This window comes from Neophocaena asiaeorientalis, unplaced genomic scaffold (assembly GCF_003031525.2).
Source record: "Neophocaena asiaeorientalis asiaeorientalis breed wild unplaced genomic scaffold, Neophocaena_asiaeorientalis_V1.1 scaffold167, whole genome shotgun sequence".
Classification (NCBI taxonomy): domain Eukaryota; kingdom Metazoa; phylum Chordata; class Mammalia; order Artiodactyla; family Phocoenidae; genus Neophocaena; species Neophocaena asiaeorientalis.
Window position 1 is genome coordinate 772,149 of NW_020175022.1, and position 14,171 is coordinate 786,319.

A 14,171-nucleotide genomic window follows, 5' to 3' on the forward strand; every position below is an offset into this window, starting at 1 on the left:
GGGGGCGGGGGGGGGAGCCACAACTACCGAGCCTGCGAGCCACAGCTACTGAAACCCATGCACCTAAAGCCCATGCACCGCAGCAGAGTAGCCCCAGCTCACCGCAACTAGAGAAAGCCTGCGCACAGCAACGAATTCAATGCAGCAAAAAATAAATAAAATAAATAAATAAATACATTTATTTAAAAAAATAATTATTATAATCCTACTACTCCAAAATAGCCACTATTAAAATGTTAGTGTATTCCTTATAATTTTTCTATGTATATTTTTGAAAGGCATACTACTATATACAGTTATATACTTGCTTTTTTCCCCCTTTAATATTTCATCATTAATTTCCATCACATTAAACATTCTTCAGGGACTTCTCTGGTGGCACAGTGGTTAAGACTCTGCACTCCCAATGCAGGGGGCCTGGGTTCGATCCCTCATCAGGGAACTAGATCCCACATGTATGCCGTAACTAAGTGTTTGAATGCTACAACTAAGGAGCCTGTGTACCATAACTAAGAAGCCCTTGGGCCACAAATAAGGAGCCCATGTGCCACAACTAATGAGCCTGCCTGCCACAACTAAGACCCAGCACAACCAAATAATAAACATTTTAAAAATAAATATTCTTCAAAATTTGCTTTTAATGGCTACTAGTATTCCACGAATAGATCAGACTAATTTATTCAGCCACCCAGTATAGGTTCCTATCAACTTTTTGCATTTTATTTTTTATATATTTACTTTTTTATTTTAGAAAATATATTTTATTTTGATAGAATGACATGATACACAGCAGTACCTAGATAACCACAATATTTACTGCCTGGTCCATTACTCCTCAAGCCTAACTTGATTTTCTCTCTACGTGCCACAACTAATGAGCCCGCCTGCCAAAACTAAGACACAGCACAACCAAATAATAAACATTTTAAAAATAAATATTCTTCAAAATTTGCTTTTAATGGCTACTAGTATTCCACGAATAGATCAGACTAATTTATTCAGCCACCCAGTATAGGTTCCTATCAACTTTTTGCATTTTATTTTTTATATATTTACTTTTTTATTTTAGAAAATATATTTTATTTTGATAGAATGACATGATACACAGCAGTACCTAGATAACCACAATATTTACTGCCTGGTCCATTACTCCTCAAGCCTAACTTGATTTTCTCTCTTCTTTGCAGAAAAAGAATAGCATTTGGAACAGTTAGACCTTGGCTCAAGCACTGGCTCCAGCTTTTATTTGTTGTGTGTATTAATTTTATTCTCCCTCAGCCTTAGTTTAGTAGTTGGTAAGATGGATAGTACAACATTTAAGTGAGAACACAGTGACTAATACACAGTGAGAACACAATGACTAATACACAGTGACTAATAGACATACAAAAATGCCAGTTCCTCAAATTTGACATAATGCTCCTCTTTAAAATATTTTCCATAAGCATATTCCATATGCTTATAGGTTAAAGTAATATGCCTTGTCATGGAAAAAGATGCATATTAACTCCTACTTCACACTATATACAAACATTAATTCCAAGTGGATTGTAGATGTAAATGTGAAAAGCAGAACAATAAAGGTGTTTGTTTTGTTTTGTTTTGTTTTCCGCGGTACGCGGGCCTCTCACTGCTGTGGCCTCTCCCGTTGCGGAGCACAGGCTCCGGACGCACAGGCTCAACGGCCATGGCTCACGGGCCCAGCCGCTCCGCGGCATGTGGGATCTTCCCGGACCAGGGCACGAACCCGCGTCCCCTGCATCAACAGGTGGAATCTCAACCACTGCGCCACCAGGGAAGCCCCAATAAAGGTTTTATAGGAGAACACCTTCATGGCCTTGGAAAGGCAAAATTTTTCTTAACCACAGCACAAAAAAAATCCTCCCCATAAAAAACTGATACATTGGACTATATTAAAATTTTGAACTTTTGTTCATCAAAAGACACCACTAAGAGAGTATGACAACCCACAGAGTAGAAGATATTCACTCTACGACTAGCTGACAAAGGATATTCAGAATACATTAAGAATTCCTACAAAACAAAAAGACAAAAAATCAATGTGGTAGCCTGGACTGAATCCTGGATCAGAAAAAGGACATTAGTGGAAAAGCTGGTGAAATCCAAATAAAGTCTATAATTTAGTTAATAGTATTGTATCAACATTAATATCTTAGTTATGACAAATGCACCATGGTTATTAAGATGCTAACATTGGGGGAAATTGGGTGAAGAGTATATGAGTATTATCTTTGCAACTTTTCTGTAAATCTAAAATTATTTCAAAATAAAAAGTATAATTAAAGAAAGAAAGTGGGGAGGGAGGGAACATGAGAGGGAGACAGAGTGGTGCCCAACAGAAAAATGGGCAAAAGACTTCAATAGATACATTACATAAGAGGATATCCAAATGTCCAATAAACATATGAAAAGGGTTCCACCTTATTAGTCATCATCATCAAAGAACTAGAAACTAAAACCAAAAGGCGAAACCACAAACTACTCATCAGAATGACTAAAATGAAAAAACAAAATACCAAGTTTCGGGGGCTGTGGAAAAATCAGAACGGATGGTGGGTTTGCTCATTATCACAATCACTTTGGAAGTATCTACCAAAGATGAACACATGTGTACCTTATAACACAGCAATTCCACACCTGGTTATCTACTCAACAGAAATGCATACATACTTTCCCCATAAAAAACATATACTAGAATGTTCATAGTAGCATTTTTCATAATAGCCAAAAGCTAGAAATTACCCAAATGTTTTTGGAATAGAATGGATAAACTGTGATACAGTCATACAACAGAACACTGCACAACAATGAAAAAGAGTGAACATGCAACATGGATGAACTTTACAGAAATGTTAAGCAACAGAAGTCATACACAAAAGTATACTATATGATTCCACTTATATAAAAAGTATAAAAGCAAGCAAAACTAATACATGCTTCAGAAGTCAGGACAGTGGTTACCCTTGAGGGTGGAGGGTAAGTGATGACTAGAAGGGGACAAGAGGGGGCTTCTTGATGATCTGCTTCTTGATCTGGGTGATGGTTAGAGAAATGTATCCAGTTTGTGAAAATTACTTGACTGTACATATATGATATATGCACTTTTATGTATGTGTGTTATTGTTTAACGTACATAAATGTATGCTTTTTTTAAAAAGCAAACAAAAAAATTTAAAACGCCTTATTGTAGCATTAAAGTCCCTGCATGATCAGACCTGTCACAGTATATATCACATAATGTCTTGACTCCCACCAGTACCCCACCTGTACCCTACATTAGCTATCCCAAACGTTCCTGATCCAATTGCAGGAAGGCATCCAAATCCAAATTTCTATTTCTGTTGATGAGTTTTCCAATGCAATACACACTCCCACCTCCCCACAAGTCATTTTCTCCTCCAGGGATACGCTTCCCTCCCTTGCCTCCTTGGAGAATTCCCAGTCAACCTTGAAGGCTCAGCTCTAAGGGTCCGACCCTAGCACTCCTCAGTCAGAGCCTGCTCCTGCAACCACTGCACCCTACATAACCTACCACTGTAACACTGGTCCCCTTCCTTCATAACTACTTATTCATTCATCTCCCCAATAAAATCATAAGCTCTCTGAAGACCTCGATGGCTTATTTAGTACAGTGCCTTGCTTAGAGCGGGCATATCAAAGAATATGTGTTGTGTGAATTTCAGGTAATGTGGTCTAGGATTTTCCCAATTCTCTTTCTTTTGAGAACATTAGACTCCTCAGTTTAGAGAGGCGGAAAATAGCAGACATGAAAAGGGGAAAACAGGAAAAAAAAAAAAAAGAAAAAAGGGGAAAACAGAAAAAAAAAAAAAAAGAGCAAAGACCAAGAAAGGCAACACTAAGAAGAAATATAAGTGGCTAATAAATATATGAAAGATGCGCAACCTTACCAGTAATCAAGGAAATGCAAATGAAAATAATAATGAGTTATCATTTGGGGGGAATTTCATTAAATTCTGATTTAAAAAGTGTAAGATGAGACACATAGAAGTATGCTCACAGCAGCACCGCTTGCAATGGCAAAACACTGGAAACAACCCAAATGATGCACTGACAAGTAAATGGATGAATGCAATATGGCATATTAGTACAATGAACTACAGCTACATGCTTTGACATGAAGGAATCTCAAAATTAATGTTATATAAAAAAGTAAGCAGTAGAATATAGATGATACCATGTATACAAAGTTCAAAACATGTCAAACTAAGCAATATATCACTTGAGCATGCAGTAAAAGTATAATAAAAAGCAAGAAAATAAACACAAAATTCACAAATTCTATGGAGGAAGCAGAGGGGTTATGATCCAGAAAGGACCCCAGGGGGCTTCAAAAGTATTGGTAATGTTCTGTTTCTTAACCTGGTTGTTCAGTACACCAGGACCATTTTATTGCTTTGCTTTAAAACTTCCCATATAGGGACTTCCCTGGAGGTCCAGTGGCTTAAGACTCCGTACTTCCACTGCAGGGCGCATGGCACAGTTCGATCCCTGGTCATCAGGGAACTAAGACCCCACAGGCCACACGGTGTGGCCAAAAAAAAAGAAAAAGAAAAAAACTTGACATATACACAAGAATCCTTTCTTGCTTTTCAGTAAAGCGAGTGAGTTACTTCATGTGAATCCTACAGAAATATCATTTTTATTATTTTTTTTTAATATTTATTTATTTGGCTGCATGGGGTCGTAGTTGCAGCACGTGGGATCTTCGTTGCAGCATGCGGGCTCTTTGTTGAGGTGCTCAGGCTCTAGAGCACGCAGGCTCAATAGTTGCAGTGCTCAGGCTCTCTAATTGTGGCGTGCAGGCTCAGTAGTTGTGGCACACCGGCTTAGTTGCTCCGCAGCATGTGGGATCTTAGTTCCCCAACCAGGGATCGAATCCCAGTTCCTTGCGTTGGAAGGCAAATGCTTAACCACTGGACCACCAGGAAAATCAAGAAATATCACTTTTAGATCAAGTGACTGGCAAATTTTAAAGATACTGATAATACCTAGGGTTGGTGAGGATGCAGGGAAAAAGACTAATCTCCCATGTATATCGTTGGAGATTATAAAAGTATTTTTAGAAACTAATTTGGCGATATTAATAAAGAGTTTGCATATTTTACAAACACTTTGAGTAATTCCACTTTTACGAATATGGCCTATGAAAATCCATGCACATTTGCCCAAAGATATGTGTGTAAAACTGTTGACTGCAATATTCTTTACAATAAAGACGTGGAAACAGCATAAATATTCTTGAGTAAGTGAGTGTGTGAGTCAAGTATGGTAACATCCACACCATGAAATACTACACTGCTGATAAATAAACCTCTATAAACTGACAGGAAAAGACCTCCAAGACATATTAAGTGAAAAAAAAGCAAGTCACAAATTCATTCATAAAATATGACTTCTTATTTATTTAAGTACAAACATATGTTCATAGTATTGGTAATTGCCGGTTCCTAAATAAAGCAATTACTACATGCTGAGCCCTATTGGGTGCTGTTCTAAGTGCTTTACATGTATTAACTCATTTAATCCTCACAACACAACTATATGGTAGGTATAAATTCCCATTTTATAGACAAGAAAACTGAGGCACAGAAGTTAAGTATCTTGCCCAAGGTCATATAACTAGTAAGGAGCAGAGCCAGGATTCAAACCCAGGCCCTGTGTTTCCAGAGTCTGTGCTCCTACCCACCATGCCACGTTGGCATTTCTTGAAAGTAAGCACAACAGAAAAGCACTGAATTCATATACACTAAGCTAGAGAAAGTCAAGGGAGTCAAGGGACTTTCAGTCCATATACTTCTATAGTGTTTTAAACTTCTGCAACAAAAATGTATTTATGTGACATTCCTATAATAAAATATATAAAATAAAGAGAAGGAAAGAAAAGGTACTAAACTTAGAGGTGGGATCTGAGTCCGACCCCTACTAATCCTTGAGCAAATCATTTTATTTCTCTGGGCAATTTTCCATCTACAAAATGGGGGTAATAATACCTACCTTGCCTACACTTTAGGCACGGTAGGTAAATGTGTAGGAACAGTGTGAAAGTGCTTTGCAAACCATAAATCACTTCACAAAAGTAAGGCAGCATTAACTTTCCCAAGGAGCTCTGGAAAGACTTCAAGGGAGGAGAGTAGGTGAGACAAACTGTCTAAAAGAAGCCTGTGAATAAATCTAGGGTTCTCTCTGGCACCTCATCCTCTAGAACCAGAGGATCCAGTCTGTAAGGCCACAGACTTCACCCCACGACCCCAAACCATAGCCAAGAAGGAAAACCCAGGCCCCTCTCTGCTTGGTGCCATTGGTTGTTTTCTGGGGCTGGAGTGACCCCAAGGCTGCGAGCAGGCTCCGGGGAGCTTTAGGAATACCCCAAGATGTCTAGCAGGGTGGTCCCCACTGGGTACTCTCTGAACGGCAAGCTAGGAAGGGGAGCCATCTTCTCTAAGGAAAAAGGAACAGAGCTAATCACAAGGTAAGCAGTCTCTAACCTCATAAACATTCTTGGGGAGAAGCCCAGCCAACTCCAAATTATAGGCAGCCTCTCCACTCTGTTCAAACAAATCTCCAGCTGTGACTCACTCCTCAGAGTGGGGAGGGGGTAAACACAGAGCTGAGGGCTTAAAGATCAAGACGCTAAGGAGGAGTGATACGGAGATATATCAGGGAGGCCCCAGAGGTTCTCACATCACTGGCTCATGTGAATAGGGTAAAGATCTATGGGAAAATACGTTTCCCCAGCTCCCACTCCCCAGGCTGCTATGAGGGCCATGAGGACTGGATGGCAGGTGAGGATCAAGGGACTCCGAGAAGGAAGTAAGGGAAGTGGAAGATTGCCCCTGAGCTGCAAACCAGCATCCTTAATTTATTCTCTCCCTATAACCCACTCTTCCACCATTTTGTCCCTCAACCCTGTTCCCTGTTCCCACCGGGAATGTACATGGTCTCTTAAGCTGCTACAGCAGCAGCCACCTCAATTTTCCCCTTCTGAGAAATGGGAATAGCCAGCACCTTGAAACAATGGTTCCCAAGAGGTCAGGATGAGGAAAGCCCCAATAAAGTCAAAGAGGCCAGATGCAGTGGTTGGGGGATGACCCTCTCTTGGCTGAGACTCCTAACCCTCTCAGCTCACAGATCTCAGGTACCCTTGGTCCTGCCTTTTGCAGGGCTCTCTAGGTCAGAGATGGTGCTTTGTTGGGGATGGCACAAAGAATCAGTCCTGCTCCTCCCCACAGATTAACCAACAGAACAGGTATTTGCTTTTTGTCTGGCTACCCGCCCAGAGGCATGGGCTGGACAAGCTCTATGCAGAGGGCTGACCAGGATGACTGGGAGGTGAAATGAGAAAAAGGGATTTAGGGTGGCACCCTAAATGGGGCAGCCTTTCTCATTCCCTGGATCCCTAGCACAGGGAAACACCAGGACCTGGAAGTGAGAGTGTGTACATAGAGGGAGGTGGGCTCCTGAACTCTCCACTCTGAGAAAGACACCCTTTTGCCCAGCCAATCTCCCTTCACGAAACCCACCTAGTGCCCAGCCAGCCTGGAATTCCCAGGTCCCCAGCACCCTCTCCCCTCTCTAGTCTCTGATTACCTTGCTTTGTGATTTTTGCTTCTTTGCCTCCAGGCCCTAGAAGACCATTTCCTCTTCTTTCCCCTGTATTTTCTTCTCCTCTTCCTGCCCCTGCTGGCTAGGCTTAAATCTGGGCCAACAGCCTCCCTGGCGCATACCTGTTCCCTCAACTAAACCTCCCCACCCCTAGGAGACAAAGGTGTTTCACAAGACTCTGCATCATGACCCAAAGAGGCGCATACCACAATTACCAGCAGGCGAGGAAGCCTGTCCCACCTGCTCTGAGCACGCGTGTGTGGAACCAAAACCATCTGCGTGCACACACCGCCCCACTACTCCCACCCGGGAGAAATATGGGCAAACTTTGGCGCCCAAAGCCTGGTGACTGGGTAAGCCTCCTCACCCAGATCCTCCCACAGAGCCCAGGATTCCCTAAATTCCTGGCAGGCTTGGAGACATCAGCTGTAGTGCTCCTGAAGGTGAGAACTTGGCAATGAATGGGGGAGATGGAGTGGAGTGAGGAGGAATTTATGGGCTGAGCTTGAGGCAGGTCTCATGAGTGGAAGGAACAGGCAGTCACCAAACTTGAATGGTTCCTCTGCCCAGGAGTTTCTTCCCCACGCAGGTGTCACAGAGCCAGGGCTTCCACCGTTTTAGAATTCATTCATTCCTTTGGAGTAAGCATCAGTGACTCCAGATGAATCCCCTTTTAAAATGCAAATATTCTCACCCAGCAATTCCAATCCTAGGTATTTCTTTCCAAGAGAAAGTAAAATGTAAATCCACATAAAAACTTGTAAACAAATGTTCATAGCAGCATTATTCACAATAGACAAAAAGAAGAAACCACCCACTAATAAGGACCTACTGTCTAGCATAGGGAACTCTACTCAATACTCTGTAATGGGCTACATGGGAAAAGAATCTAAAACAAGTGGATATACATATATGTATAACTGATTCACTTTGCTGTACACCTGAAACTAACACAACATTGTAAATCAACTATACTCCAATAAAAGTTAAAAAAAAAAAAGAAGAAACAACCCCAAAGTCCACTCACATTTATTCACGATGAACATGTCATAATATATCCATACAATGGAATATTATTCAGCCATAAGAAGTAATGAAATACTGATTCATGTTACAACACGGATCAACCTTAAAAACTGCTAATTGAAGGAAGCCAGTCACAAAGGATCACATGTTATATGATTACTTTTAGATAAAATATCTAGAATAAGCAAATCATAGAGAAAGAGACTGATGAGATTGGGGGGGGTGTTGGAAGAAAACAGGGAGTGACTGCTAATGGGTCAGAATTTCTTTATGGGGTGATGAAAGTATTCTAAAATCAGTTGTGCTGATGACTATACAACTGTGAATATACTAAAAACCAATGAACTGTATACTTTAAATGGGTGATATGTACAGTACGTGAATTATATCTCAACAAAGCTGTTATAAAAAGAAAATGAGGCCCATAGTAAGCCTTCAGTAAATTACAGCTTTAGTTTAAAAAAAAGAGTCGGGCTCAGGAAAGACTTGGTCTCAGGAAAGACTTGGTATGTAACTAATGCAGCTTCTGAGGTCCTAAAGGAATGACACCTATTCCAGGGTAAAGACAAAGGTTCAGACTGCAACTGATATAAAATTTCAAATCCACTCAGGCATTGAGAGAACCTCTCTGGCCTAGACTGACCAACATAAAAAAATGTAGAGAGGACTGGTGGTGGGTGGGGGAGGGGAGAGCAAATATTCTAAGGAAGGGTAACAGTGATAGGATACTTAAAGGGAATCACTTTATCAGAGTCCAGTGCATCATGGGATACCAGCTGCCTTGGCCATGATTTCAGAAAACGGAGGAGGAGGAAAGGAGCCCAGAGTGGGATGCTAAAATATGAACCCTGACTATATCACTCTAAGACAGTCCTGGCTGAGTTGGGACTAGCGAAGGTTACGCAGGTCTTCACTCTGGGTCTACCTATAGGTTCCTTCTAATTCTCAAGACCCTCCACTGGCAGAGGAAAGGGGAAAGGAACATGTAAGAGCAAATATCAACATAATGAGAAGGAGCAAACCTTGACCAGACCACAGAGTTCCCAGACTCTTTCTCCATCCCTTGACCGGGGGAAGATAAAACACTCTAGCCAGTAAGTAACAGAAAATAACAACTAACATCTGAGCACCTACCGTGTGCCAGGTATTGTGCTTAATGTTTCATATGCATTCTTCACAACAACCTTATGAGAAGGGTGCAATTATTATCCCCATTTTAAGGAGGAGGAAACTGAGACAAGAGATAAAGTACTTTACCAAAGTGATCTTGGGCAAAGCAAACACTGAAGCCCTGACTCTAGTCCACTGGGTCAGATTCCCAGAACCAGGCTCTTAACCACAATGTTATTAATAGAATCATAGTTTAGTCAAAAATTGTGATATACCAAAAATGGGCAGAAGACCTAAACAGACATTTCTCCGAAGCAGATATACAGATTACCAACAAACACATGAAAAGATGCTCAACATCACTAATCATTAGAGAAATGCAAATCAAAACCACAATGAGGTATCACCTCACACCGGTCAGAATGGCCATCATCAAAAAATTTATAAACGATAAATGCTGGAGACGGTATGGAGAAAAGGGAACCCTCCTGCACTGTGGGTGAGAATGTAAATTGCTACAGCCACTATGGAGAACAGTATGGAGGTTCCTTAAAAAACTGAAAACAGAGCTACCATATGACCCAGCCAATCACACTACTGGGCATATGCCCTGAGAAAACCGTAATTCAAAAAGATACATGCATCCCAATGTTCATTGCAGCACTATTTACAATAGCCAGGACATGGAAGCAACCTAAATGTCCACTGACAGATGAATAGATAAAGAAGATGTGGCATATACAGAATGGAATATTACTCAGCCATAAAAAGGAATAAAACTGAGTTATCTGTAATGAGGTAGATGGACCTAGAGTCCATACAGAGTGAAGTAAGTCAGAAAGAGAAAAACAAATACCGCATGCTAACGCACATATATGGAATCTAAAATAACGGTACTGATGAACCTAGTGGCAGGGAAGTAATAAAGATGCAGACGTAGAGAACGGACTTGAGGACACAGGGGGAAAGGGGAAGCTGGGATGAAGTGAGAGAATAGCATTGACATATATACACTACCAAATGTAAAATAGATAGCTAGTGGGAAGCCGCCGCATAGCACAGGGAGATCAGCTCAGTGCCTGGTGACCACCTAGAGGGGTGGGATAGGGAGGGTGGGAGGGAGGCTCAAGAGGGAGGAGATATGGGGATATATGTATATGTATAGCTGATTGACTTTGTTATAAAGCAGAAACTAACACACCATTGTAAAGCAATTATACTCCAATAATGATATAAAAAAAGTTGTGGGGCTTCCCTGGTGGCGCAGTGGTTGAGAGTCTGCCTACCGATGCAGGGCACACGGGTTCATGCGCCGGTCCGGGAAGATCCCACATGCCGCAGAGCGGCTGGGCCCATGACCCATGGCCGCTGAGCCTGCGCGTCCAGAGCCTGTGGTCCGCAACGGGAGAGGCCACAACAGTGAGAGGCCCACATACCGCGCAAAGAAAAAAAAAAATTGTGATATAATTTCTTTGGGAAGATGAGAGAAGGAAAAGGGAGCATGTAAGGAGTAGGAGTATAAACCTTCCTATAATTCCTACAATAGGAAGTCAATGATGTCTAAAACTGATAAATCATAAGCATACTATTTAGAAACATGGCAGTAAACACTAGAAAGAGCTAAAAGAGTTAAAAGTGGTAACTTCCATGGGGCAGGCCTTGGGTAGGGAACTGCTTACAATTTTCTTTTAAAGGCCTTTTGATATTAATAGATCTTTTTAAAATCATACACATGTATTCCTTTGATAAAAAATGATTAAAAAGGAAAAAGAAAGAAAATCAGAGATCATGCCAATCAAAGTCTACTGTTGCTGTTGCCACAGTTTCCATCCTCCTCCACTGATAACAGCACTTGGGTTTGGCTTTGGAGAATCTCCCTCCTTCACTGGGCAATCCGGTGGGCCTGTCAATCAAGGAACCCCAACATGCCCTGGCCAAGGGGGAGAAGGGGCCAGTGACACCCTCTTGGAATCTTGAGCAGAATGGCAAAAAGACCTAAAACGGCTGGAAACACTTCACCCAGAAGCAGAAACCCTCCATTAGTACCTTCCACTTACCCAGGCCCCAGGACTCCCTTGGTTCGGACTTTTTAAGCTTTCCCTTAAATCCTCTGTGTTGCCCATTTCCGTCTAATAAATGCCTCTTTTGCTTAAGTTAGCTGGAGCCACTCTCTATTGCTTAAAACAAGGGAACTTAATGGGAATGTCTAAAAAAAATGAGTTTGAGGTTTATCTGTGCTTTTATTTGCCAGTGTAAATTACTACAGTGGTTTGCAAACTTTTTTGATCTAAAAAATACATTTTACATCACAATCAAATAAACACACACACACATATATATAATATGTATACACAGATATAACTGAAACAAAAGTTTTGCCAAAATGTCTACCCTAACACTCTGAGAGTGTTAATTCTATTTCTTTTTTTTAAGACTTTATTGTTTTTAGAGAAGTTTTAGGTTTACAACAAAATTAGCAGAAAGGTACATAAATTTCTCATATACCTCCCCACACACATGCATAGCCATTATCAATATCATTCACCAGAATGGTACTTTTTAACCAAAGATGAACATACATTGATACACTGTAATTACCCAACATCCACAGATCACCTTAGGGTTCACTCTAACGAAGTGAATGGTGCTGCACGGTCTATGGGTTTGGACAAAAGTATAATGACATATATCCATCGCTATAATATCATACAAAGCATTTTCACTGCCCTAAAAAACTTCTGTATTCTGTATATTCATCTCCCCTCTCCCCCCAGATTCCTGGCATCCATTGATCTCGTTACTGTCTCCATAGTTTTACCTTTTCCAGAATGGCATATAGTTGGAATCTCTTTCTTTCTTTTTGAAAAGAGAGTTCAAAGCCTTTATGCCTATAAGACCACTCGTGGCCCACCCATGCATGGACTAGACAGGATCTAAAAGGCAAACTCAGGGCTTCCCTGGTGGCGCAGTGGTTGGGAATCCGCCTGCCAATGCAGGGGACACGGGTTCGAGCCCTGGTCAGGGAGGATCCCCCATGCTGTGAAGCAGCTGGGCCCATGCACCACAACTGCTGAGCCTGCACTCTAGAGCCCGCGCACCTAGAGCCTGTGGTCCAAGATGAGAGTGGCCACCACAATGACGGGCCTGTGCACGCCAATGAAGAGTAGCCCCCGCTCATCATAACTAAAAGGAAAGCCCACGCACAGCAACGAGGACCCAACGCAGCCAAAAATAAAAAATTAAATAAAATTTTAAAAAAAGGCAAACTTGGGCTTCCCTGGTGGCACAGTGGTTGAGAGTCTGCCTGCCGATGCAGGGGACGCGGGTTCGTGCCCCGGTCCGGGAAGATCCCACATGCCGCGGAGCGGCTGGTCCCGTGAGCCATGGCCGCTGAGCCTGAGCGTCCAGAACCTGTGCTCCGCAACGGGAGAGGCCACAGCAGTGAGAGGCCCGCGTACCACAAAAAAAAAAAAAAAAAAAAAGGCAAACTCTTCTAATACTGCAACTTTTCGTCTAATATTGAGCCCTGTCCCACTGGTCCTGCCCAGTAGAGGTACAGGGGGACACCTGTAGGGTATTTATATATAGGAAGGCCACAAGTTTTGAGCCCCTTGTTACAATGATTCCTGTTGGGTGTGTTGTAAACAGAGGAACCATTTCTTCCAGCTTCCTGCTCTGAGCACATCTATTTCTTTTTTAATGCTGGTTCTGACCCACTAAGTTGATCTCAGTGATTATGTGATTATGATCAGCAGTTTGAAAAAAAAACACTGGCTCCCTGTACCTGCCGCATCTACCTCCAACAATAAAAGCAACCCAGAGAATGCATTAGCCATATTTCCAGGTCCATGTGCAGTGCACTGAGGCATATGGCCTGGCTGGTGGAGAAATACCAACACAGTCCAAGGGTCCTGACATTCACTAGGACACACCAGACAGTTAAACTATCTACACTGCGAACACCAGAAGAAACATGTTCGTTTATTTATTCACTCACTCACTTTACACAGGCACTGAGCACTCCTTCAATGGTGTGAATATACAAGAGGTTCCTGGAGACTGTCCAGAGCCATAAATTCTATCTGCAGGATGGCTCAGAGGAGAAGAATCCAGGAAAAAGCTTGTCTCCTGACTGATCGATTGTTTACAATCTCCTCCCCTTCCTTAAGAGCTCAGGAATGTCTCTTAACACCAGATCTCAGCAATAGTTATGTCATTCCCACCTTTGAAGTCAAATAACTCTCAAGCCCAGCCTAGAAAGAAGGAATAAAAGGGAATTTCTGTCTCCCCCTCATTCTAGAGGTCTCTGATAAGCTTCAAACTAATCTATGGCTGGAGATTGTCTGAATTCCTTGCATTTTTCAATCCACTATTCCCCCCCCCACCCCCCC

The 14,171-nt window shown here is 41.9% G+C and overlaps 1 protein-coding gene and 1 pseudogene across 3 annotated transcripts in view; both read right to left on the reverse strand.

The window, feature by feature from the left end:
• Positions 1–14,171, reverse strand: part of TUFT1 (tuftelin 1) — a 45,153-nt gene that overhangs the window by 26,858 nt on the left and 4,124 nt on the right. The gene's annotated exons all lie outside the window — the stretch shown is intronic.
• LOC112411667 (uncharacterized) lies at positions 13,346–13,468 on the reverse strand (annotated as a pseudogene).